The following is an 11,074-nucleotide window of genomic DNA, read 5'->3' on the forward strand; positions in this document are numbered from 1 at the left end:
GCGTAGCGGGTGCGGTGATACCGGTTCTACATCAGAGCTGCGAGCTTCTATTTTCAGCTATTTTCGCTTCCGATGCAATTTCTAGTACATTTAGTTGAAGGGCTACTTATTCTCTGTGTTTGAATTGATCGCTACTTTTTGTATGCCTTTCTGCAGAGGCCAAGCAGGCATATGTGAGCAGAGCGCGACGTTTGTATCGCTACTCGACGCTGGTTGATAGTTTCTGCTGCATGCGCGCAGCTAGAACACTCCCAGATGAAATGTTTGGAGGCATGGTCTTCGAGAAATCTTAGTATTTTGCAGTTATTTCTTCCCGAGGGGAAATAAAGATTTCTGCCGAGATGGAGAAATTTTGTTGTACTTAAGGAATTACGGAGGAAAGTAATACACGTGTTAATAACAGCTCCTACTTCTTATTAGGGGCCAGTTAATGGCTCCTGTTATTGCGGTTTACGCTTATCAATGCTTGACTGAACTTTTAACTTTTAACTTAAGCGATCTTATGATACGTCTTCCCGATTAGTCTTAGTGTACTCTATCGTGGCGTGAACAAAAGACAAGGCATGCGTGTTGAGCAAGGCATATTTATTCATTAAAACAATCATTTAAAGCACTCAGGTAAACACTGGGAACAAAAAATGAATACACGCGCTGAGCGATTTATTCTTGGTTAGAGAATACAGAAATTGCGGACATATAACCGGTTGTTAGAGAATGCATTGTCTAGCTGTACAGATGGAAAATAAAGAACAGAACAGGAAATCGTTGAATAAAATACAAATAATGAAACAAGCCATACAAAAGAGACTTGACAACCAGGCTTTCTGGAGCATGAAATTAAATCATATATTCCAGATATTTATAGGGCAAAAAAAGCACTCACGCCTGTATCCAACGAGGTATGGGATACAGTTAGTGCGTTATTTCCTTTCCTCAAAACGAATTTCATTTCAATACTAACGCACCTTTTATTTTTCAAGAGTGTGGCCCGCTAGACAGATGTTGTGCAAAGAAAGTGTCACTTCGCGAGCGCTGAGTACCGACTGACGTTTATTCCTGAACCAGCGGAACTTAGAGAATAGGCGAGTAATACACCCCTCCCTCCACTTTCCCAACGAGCCATGCTTCTACTAAAACTCAGGTCATTCAACCCAACGCCGATTGTAGCCCGTTGCTTGCAGCCACAGGGAGTGCACGAACGGTAGACTCATCGAACGAGGAACACCCACTTTGTAACATGAAAGTGCTGCACACATGGGAAACTAATGTCCAGAGATGCGCCCTAACCTTAAGGAAACAAAAAAGTCGCCAGCGGTAAGTGCGCGGGACGCTACACAGAAAGAAAAAAAAAGACGCCAGAGACGCAGGGAACTTGACTTCGCCCACCTTTCTTCCTATGCCACCTTCAACGCATTGTTGGCTTTTTTGTCATTAGGCTGTGCGTACCTCAAGGCGCTTTCATCACCGTTTGTGAAATGCGCGGCTTGCTTTGGAAGGGGGGGTACTGCGCACAAAAAGACAAGGACAAGAAGATAACACAACAAGCGCAGTTGTGTTATCTTCTTGTCCTTGTCTTTTTGTGCGCAGTACCCCCCCTTGTATTCACCATGATTGACCGACTAGCCCAACAACGTACGCTCTTGCTTTGGAATTTCAACAGCACCTGCTTCTCGCTGGGGCTGCGCGCGTTTTTTTTACAAGAGCACTGCGGAGACAGGACGTATAAAGAAAGTCATACAGCACATTCGAGCGCTTACTATAGCCGCTGGAAATCCAAAACCCCATCAGCCGAGCATTCAGCGCAGCAAGGATATTCTATTATTTCACAGGCAAACGATGCATGTCTTCAGTGCGTCGCATGTATACCCGACTAGCCGCAAAGAACGTGCACATTCTGTTCTCGTAACAGGTGTACCGCACCTCGGAGGTAGAGATATGGTGAGACAAAAGGGAGCGGAGCGGCAGCTTTCAGAAAAGGGTCATAAACCATGTGGCACTGCCCCTGGAGAGCCACTTGGCATGACGCAGCGAAGCCATCTCAACATATTGGCAGAAAGTGCGCAGTGGCAGAATGAAAGCCAGCTGTTGGCGCTCAAGCGTATTGCGCGAGTCTCTTATATCTACATTTCTTTCCCAACTGTTTCATCCGGAGCCCAACTCCTAACAGTGGTGTTGCTTTCACGCGGCGTGTCGATGGGTAGGAATGAAAAAAGGAAAAGAGTACATGTCCTTAAACAACAGTGCTACCATTAACCGATATATTTGTTACAAGCTGTCGCTAATAGCTCCATAGTAACGCGCCCGCAAACAGAAAGGCAGACCTTCCGCTGCCGCTCCGCCGCGCTGCGCACTGATGGGCCGGCCGCGGTCGGCTGGCGTATGTATTGCTGGTAGCGCCCTCTGCGCTGCGGCGCCCTCCGTCATCGCAAAACCGGCCCCTCGCTCCCATGATTTCGCGGCGCGGTCGCCCCACTGCCCAGTCAAAGCTCTATATCCCTGCCATGGGCGAGCCTTAATGGAGTACATGTGGATGGTCTTCTGCACTGCGGTGTAGTAGGCGAAGACCATGTAAGGCAGGATAACGTCCCGGGTCTTGTGTTCGGCACCGACATACATGGTGAGTATGTCAGTGATGGTTTTGTTCGGGCGCTCCTTGTGTCCATTGGTCTGCGGTTGGTATGCAGTTGTCCTCCGCTGGCTTGTTGGGCTGTAACGCAGGAAGACTTGTGTCAGTTCCGCTATGAATGCTGTTCCTCTGTCCGTGATGAGGACATCGGGGGCGCCGTGTCGCAGAAGAATGCACTCGACGAAAAATTTGGCGACTTATACTGTTCCGTTCTGAAGGGCTTTTGCCGCGGCGTAGCGGGTCAGGTAGCGGTTGTAAGGCCGGGAATCCGTCTATTGTTTGTTTGCTGATTTAGAAAAATTATGCCCAATATTATGCCGCGGGAACATTGCCGCAGCACAACGGAGGTCGCTGGGTAGGTATGTCCTTTGACAGACACTCGCGCTGTGCATCGTTCTGATGGCGTAATGAGGTGGCCTCCTGTGGTGTGAATTTGTGGGCCGTCCCAAGCGATCGTGACTTTCCTCAGCTGTGCTGCGAATGCTCCATTCATCACCGAGTAATCGGTTCCTGTGTCGAATACAGCCGTAATTTTCCGGCCGTCGATAACCACTTCTAAGTCGGACGTCCTGGTTCTTGCGTTGCAGGTCGTCCTCGGCGTCGGGTCACGACATCGTCGGGTATGTGAATCGTGCGTAGGGCTTTTCGTCGAAGTTTTGCTAGGTGGCGGCATCATTTTGGAAGCGGTTCGCGTAGTGGCCTTGGCTATCATTGTATGCGGCGTCGCTGTGCCGGCGACGGCGTCTTTATGCGGAATGGTCGTTGGAGGATCATCGGCGATTCACTCGTGAGCAATTTCACTTCCAGAGGTTGCTGTCTTTAGTTTCCCCCACGGTGCTGCGAGACCTTCATCGTACCGCGCCTGCGCAACTGCGGCGTGGCCACGCAAAAGGCGAGATTGACGGCGATGGTGAGTGCGAAAGGCGCTTCGGTGCATACACTTCTCGACCCAGGTACTCGTCGATTTCTTACGGACGTTGGCTAAGACGAGGTCGCATGGCATCAGTTGAGAAGCCACGCAAGCCCATTCTTTTTAGGAGCGTTGCCAAAAAATGTGTTCGGTTTCGCCGCAGAGGAAGCAGAGCTGGCGGCTTTGGCCGGGGGTCCTCCAGAAGTCGGTTTTTATTGGGTGAGCTTGCAACTGATTTGGACGGGCGGGCGGTTAGGATCTTTGGGGCGGTTTATACGGCTCCTGGCGCTGAGTGGAGGACGTCTTTCGCTGTGCACTGCGGCGCCGTAAATCATGGCCTGGGGCTATGCGGCCGTCGGAGTCGCCGTGCCAAGTGCCTGTTGCCAGAACTCAGGTTGCGCTCCTTGGAGGCGTCTGCTGGCTCGGTGAACTCCTGAGGCCACATTCTCACAGCCGGTTTTTCCCTTGCTCCGTCGCCTCCGTCGCGCCCGCAGCCGACGGAGAGGGCTGTTTTTGGACCGTTTTCCCCGAAATCGGGCGGCCGGGGCCGCTGGGTCCTGCCTAGTCCTGCTCTAAGTCTACGTTTCTGTCGAGCGGCGGCGACGGAGCCCCGCCCCAAGGACAACGCGCCAGTCACAGCAAAGCTCGCTTCACGTGACCCACAGCTTGCTTGCTGCGATCAAAAGATGGCGCTTGCGAGCATCGCGGTGGCGGCGGCGATGCGCGGGTGCGTGGGTACGCGGGCACGAAGAAAGCAGCGAGGGAGCAGCGAGCGCCAACCCAAACTGTTTTGCCGGCGTCCGGCGCCTCTTTCGATTCGAACACCATTCCGTTGCGCCCGCGGTTTCCGCGTCCGTCGCCGCCGTGCCGTAGAGGAGGCCGGCTGTGAGAATGAGGCCTGGCACGTCCTCCGGTGTGAAGCGCAAAGGGCCGGCGTCACGGCTTGCAGGGGGTGTCCAGTATATTGACGGAACCCAGCATCTTCACCAGATGTCACGTAGTAGTGACGGCAGTCCGGCGTGCAGAATGAGAGGGGAAAAAATGCAGTGGTTTAGCTCAGGTTAAACCTGCAGTTGTGTTGCGAAAGCAACAGCTGCCTGGCTACGCTTAGGATTCGCTCGTGAAACGGCGGTGAAACTCGCACGCAGCCGACTCACACTTAGTCTTTTCGCAAAGTCCGCCTTTCGTTCTGCGACCCCTCTCGAGTTTCGTTGGCATCGGTTAAGCGTAGCGGTCTAGCCGTGTCGTTCTTTCGCCTCTTTTCGAGCCTCCTGTTGGTTACGTTGCGTCTCACAAGTCTGTCCTCTCGTAAAGATGCTGAACTTGGTGCTTCTTCTTCAGATGCCACACCATCAGAGTGCAAGCGAGCTCGTTTAGCTGCATTGGCGAGTCGCCGTTTCTTGAGTCTTTTAGCACGTTCTTGTACCGTTTCTTCGGCACGTCGACTACGCATTGTCTCGTTCCAACGCTGTCGCTCAGTTTCTCGAGAAGAAGCAGAACTTGAACCGGCCTCTTTCACCGTTGTTGTGGAGTCGCTCTGAGAAGCTGAACGAATTCTTCTAGCTGCTGCTTTGTTCCGGCGCTTCTCGAGTCGTGCAGCGCGCGCTTCTGCTGTGTCTTGAGCGCGTTGTCTCCTCCTTGATTCCTTCCATCGTTTTCGCCTGTCTTCTCCAACCCCGTGCTATCCGTAAAGACTAGATTCCACTGAAGCAAACCGTATATATACCCTCGAAACGACATCTCCTCCCCCTCTGCTACGCACAACTGGCGAAGCGAGCGCCGGCGACGGCGGCGCCATCTGGCGTAGCGAGCGCTGGCGGCGGCGACGCTATCTTTCGATACGCGGCGGCGGCAGCTGCTGCGGTTGCTAGGCAACGGCTCAAGGTGGGTGGGTGGGTGTGTGGGTGGAGGGTAGGAAGGAAGGAAGGAAGGAAGGAAGGAAGGAAGGAAGGAAGGAAGGAAGGAAGGAAGGAAGGAAGGAAGGAAGGAAGCAAGGAAGGAAGGAAGGAAGGAAGGAAGGATGGATGGATGGATGGATGGATGGATGGATGGATGGATGGATGGATGGATGGATGGATGGATGGATGGATGGATGGATGGATGTATGGATGGATGGATGGATGGATGGATGGATGGATGGATGGATGGATGGATGGATGGATGGATGGATGGATGGATGGATGGATGGATGGATGGATGGATGGATGGATGGATGGATGGATGGATGGATGGATGGATGGATGGATGGGAGCGCCCCCTTTGAAACCGGGTGGTGGCAATTGCCACCATTCCCAGCTTTTCTCTCTTTATTTTTGTTCAACTGTGTTTTCAATTCTCATTAAAATTCGCCATCTTCTTTACCTACAGTTTCGTAAACTTCTAACCTTATGTCGCATCTCTTCTTTTCAGCCACCAACCCTCCAATCGCTTTTTGCTAACTTCCACACAAGATTTATTTACATGGCCATTGTTATCTTTAAACCCTAGGGCCTCAGGAAGAGTAACAGTGCCTGCATCGACATCCGGATGGATACCATTACATTTCAGTATGAGGTGTTCAATTGTTTCTACAGATCTACCACACACAGGACATGTGTCATCATCATCGTTAATTCTTTTTTTTGTAGCTGCGCGTTCTAAGAAACCCTGACGTAGGTTTAAAGAGTAGGGCACTGCATCTTCAGTTATCATAGAAAAATTCTTTCCTGATCTGCCTTTACCAGTATCGATATAGTTCTACACTATGCTTCTGTTCTATTGAATTAATTCAATTTTTGGTAAAACACGTTGCGGGGCTAGTTGGTTATGCATTTTCTTTCGTTCAACTTTAAGCAGCTCTAAATTTGGGACGAAAACACAGAGGACATGACAGGACAGCGCCCGTCCTGTCATGTCCTCTGTGTTTTCGTCCTAAAAGTTAGCGCTGCTTAAATTTGAACGAAAGAAAATCAAATTTTTAACTTCCGCGTTTTTAACATGTTGCTCAATGCTCTTTCTTTCTCCGTCCTCGTGTCCGGCATACTTACTGGTTAGTTTCGTAGTTCTTTTCCGCCACTGTGAGTCAACGCTCTTTCTGTATAAGTATTTAAATACCTTAAGCGCCCACCTGTTATCGTCCAATTTCGTGATGCATTTTTCATATAGTATTTTACTCTCAGCTTCCCGTGCTTCGAACGATGCCCAGTCCATAACCCCTTGTACTGCCTTGTTTGTGGTTTTGCCGTGGGCACCTAGTGCTAAGCTTCCAACAACTCTCTGATTTACGTCTAATCTCCACTGAACTTCTGCCCTTAAGCACAGAACCGCATTCCCGAAAGTAAGCCCCGGCTCAATAATTCCTTTCCAAATACCTCTCAGTACTTCATATTTGTTGTACCCCCATAATGCCCTATGCTTCATTATCCCGGCGTCTCTTCGCCTTTTTGCCCTAGAGACTGTTCATGCTTTTCCGTGTATATCTGCCGTTCATTTAGCCATATCCCGAGGTATTTGTATTCGGCCACTCTGGGTATTTCGTGGTCTTGCATTGTAAGTACCTGATCATTTGTATCGTTAAAAATCATCACACCTGACTTAGATGCGCTAAAACTGAAACTTAGAGCATTTCCTTCGTCTCCACAACAATTAACTAAAGTTGGCAAATCTTCCTGGCTATCTGCTAACAGTACAATATCGTCTGCATACCCTAAACCCGGGAGCCGCTGCTAAACTACATTTCCGCCTAATCTGTACGACAGATTATAACCCAGATTACTTTCTTGTAGCCTTATTGCCATATTTATCACATAAGGCATGAACAGCAGCGGTGATAGAGGACAACCTTGCCTTAATCCTTTGTGTAACCCCACAGTTGTGGTACTTTTTATCCCTTCCCATGGAGGGAGTGCAGTCGCCGCCGCGGCGAAAGTGAGGCCACGCTGAAGAGGGGAAACGATGGATGTAGTGTTGCTTTTGCAGCAAAAGGGTTTCCGAACGAAACTCTTCATTAGGCTTACTTGCGCCCACCAAGAACAGAATGACTCGGCAGCAGCGTAGCAACAAGCGTTCTCGGCGGTCGTCGTACAGAATGCCCGCCGCTCTCGGCCGTACTCAGTTTTAAACTGATTGCGAACTCTCGAGATACGGCGTGCAAAGCTGCCGCAACATTCTCGAACAACGTAGAATCAGCTCCTCCTGGATGCGATCAATCGACATAAATCTGGTCGCGTCTTGCATCACAAACAAAGCGATAAAGCCGCGTGTCGGCAGCTTTGAAGAACGAACAAACGGCACACAAGATTCGCGGCAAGATGAAGTCTCTCATGACCAATATTTCTCTTTGGGACGTTTAGCCCAACATACCAGACGCCCTAAAAGATTGGAACAGAACAGGCCCTTTTTCCAGTATGTTGTGAGAAATCAGGCATTTTCCGAATGAGTTTTATGCATCTCAGTAGCTTTCGCTGCATAAAAACTAAAATCGCTAACTGAAAAGCAATGCCTCGCAAAAATATAGTCATTATTGAAATAACAAAAGTAATAAAAGAGGCCACCATGCTTATACTGCTCTTTAGTTGTGGTAAAAAGTAAAAAAGGAAATAACAGAGAGAAACAGATATTGAATGATAACTAGATTCCACTTTTAATCATGAAAGCTCAGGGTGCATAAAAGTTTAGCTTAATATCTTCACTGTCTGGTAGCACATGCCAGCAAAAAAGTAAACGGGTGACCGACATTCACATGAGTTGCGTGTTGAAGATGCTGATAACTTGCATCAATCTGTCATGGACGCCTTTCATGATTTCATTCTTCTCAGGGCTTTTGTATGCGGTATCTACACTGGACTAGATACGCTTCGTCTGACGGCGGTGACCGCGTTTTTTCCTCAGTGTATCACAGGAGGCTACAGCTGATGGGAATGCAGTAGTCTTTTTCTAACGGCGATGTAACCACGTTGCAATAAATACTTCAGCAAAGAAGGCAACACAACACAGGTGCTGCAAGCGTTGTATTTGCTGATAGCTAAGCTTTCGGCATATAGCTAGCAGCACGAAGGAGCTTGGTAGTGTGCCGTGTGCGGAACACAATTGACAATACCATTATTCAAAGCTATAAATATTATTGCAAAACCATGGAGCACTGTATTCACTATAACTATGCATTTTTTGTTCGCTTTGTCTCGTTGCAGGAATTCTAGTAAACAAAATGAAACAGTGCAGTGGCGCCCCATCGACTCCTTAATTTCCTTCGTTGCATTTTGTATTCTCCTCACTCGCTGCGCCGTGCTCCGACAAGGGATACATTCCCAAGTTAGGCTCGTGCAAGCCAGCCTTCCTGCTGCGTAACTTCTCAGCTGCGCATGGTAGATAGCTACACTCTCGATTCAGTCTCCCCAAGGGTAGAGTGGTCACACCACTGTTCGTTATTTTGAAGACAAAGCTTCGGGTTTCACTCGTGTTTCAATCGCGGACCGTGTATATTTGACCTTCAGCTGAGTTAGAGGTCAAAACATGAAAAAGAGAAAGAGAAATTGAATCAATATCCCTGACTGACAGTCGAACCCGCGGCTGCGCGAGCAGATCTCCTTTAAGGGCCGCTCAGCGAGACCACTAGGCTATCGCCGCAGCCAGCACGCGTCGTGCTAAACTGCACCACGCTCTAGCGCTGTGCATTGGAGAGCGTCGTCTTCCATCTGCTCCGTTGTTGTGGGTGGTGGTGTTGTCCTCTAAATAATTGCGCGTACCCACTTCAGGGAATTGGCCAAGACACAGGCGGCAACTGACAGGTGCTCAAAATGTCAAACAATGAAATAAATAACGAAAAAAATGTAAAGGTAATAATTATAGTAATAATAATTAGGAAATCAATGAAACAAATTTATATTTGTAAATTGAAATAAGCTAAACAAATACTGTGAGCACGGTGACTGAAAGAGAGAGCGGGGCTAAACATGCCATGTTTACGAAAGCTTTCGTTGCAGAGAAATATTGATAATGAGGAAGAGCTTAGGACGGCACCCGTCCCGCGACACGGCCTGCTCACAGTCGTCTTCTACGTATCACAAATCCGTGCTTTCGCTCCGATTGGAATGTAGCGAACATTACCTGTGTTTCTTTTTCTGAGCCTAGTTTTGTCCTCGACAGCAGACTGGAGGCATTGTTCTTAAATGAAAAAACCCACTGGGATTGCACCGGAGGGAGAGCAGCGAGCAGCGCACCTTCCGTTAGATATGCTATACTGGCCCAAGTGCGTTTCCTCGCTCCGGTCGTGTCTTCTGGGACATATTCAATCAACGCAATATAAGCTGCAGGTCTGACGGGCCAATGAATCGACGATGAGAGATGCACGAATTCTATAGGAAGTGACAGAGGCACTGGGCGCGAAAGATACTTGGAGGCGATAACGAGATTTCGGAGAAGTATACTCCCAAAGAGCATAATTTTTCACGGGACGTTTCACGGGATGTTCACGGGACTGGCTGCTTTAGCGGGCAGGGTGAATTTCCCCAAACAAGAAGCAAATCCTAATTAGATAACAAAATTTTAACGACATTTTTCTTAGTGAAATGAAGAATTAGGGATTTGTTTTCAATTCAAGGGCTTTCAACGAAGTCGCCTATAGTGTTTTGAGAAGGATCACACCGAAGGAACAAGATATAACGAATAAAATACTTTGGGAGCGTCAGTACCAATCATTATAAGACTGTATGAGCGACAGCTAAACATATAGAACTCCGTGTTTCTGGCTCCATCAGCCTGTGTGTTGCAGTTTGCCCATACCAACAGAAGCCCAACTTTTGTAGATAATTTTCGTGATCGACAAGACGAAAGCAATTAGAAAATTGAAAATAGTAGAGCAGCAAAATGCTTAAGAGTACTATCATCATCATCCCTAAAGCAGGACAAAGGCGTTTCCTATAGCCTTCCAATTAACGTTTGCTTGGTCCAGCTGTGGCCACCTTATTAGAGCAAACTTTCCAATTTGATACAGCAGCTAAACCCTCTGTTACCCCCTGCTACACTTGTCCTGCGTTGGAATCCACAATCATTTACCTTGCCTTCACGTTAAATGCCTAGCCCATGCTTACTTCTTCGACTTTATTTCATCTATGATATCGTTAACTAAAGTTTCTTACCTGCTCCATTCTGCTGTCTACCTGTCTCTTAACATTACACCTATGATTTCCTTATACATACCACGCTGCGCTGTCCTCAGCTTATGTTTTAGCCGTTTAGTTCGCTTCCACGCTTCTGTCCTAAAGTACCGGTAAGATTCAGCTCTAACATAGTTTCCTCCTGAGGGATATTGGTAAACTGCTGTTCATCACCTGAGAGTGCCTGCCAAATACACTCCACGCCATTATTATTTTCCTAGATATTTCCCTCGTTTGGTCCAGGTCTCCGGTCACTGCCCACCCTAAGCATATGTATTCTGTGAGAATTTTCATTGCTTCGCTGGCTATCATAACCTGGAGTGCCCTTCCGAGACTTGAAAAACACTTTAGGTTTATTTATGCAAATTTTTACACCCGCTGTTCTACTTTACCTGTCTAGGTCCT

The sequence above is a fragment of the Amblyomma mixtum genome, chromosome 3 (assembly GCF_055824585.1).
Source record: "Amblyomma mixtum isolate Tamu chromosome 3, ASM5582458v1, whole genome shotgun sequence".
Lineage (NCBI taxonomy): Eukaryota > Metazoa > Arthropoda > Arachnida > Ixodida > Ixodidae > Amblyomma > Amblyomma mixtum.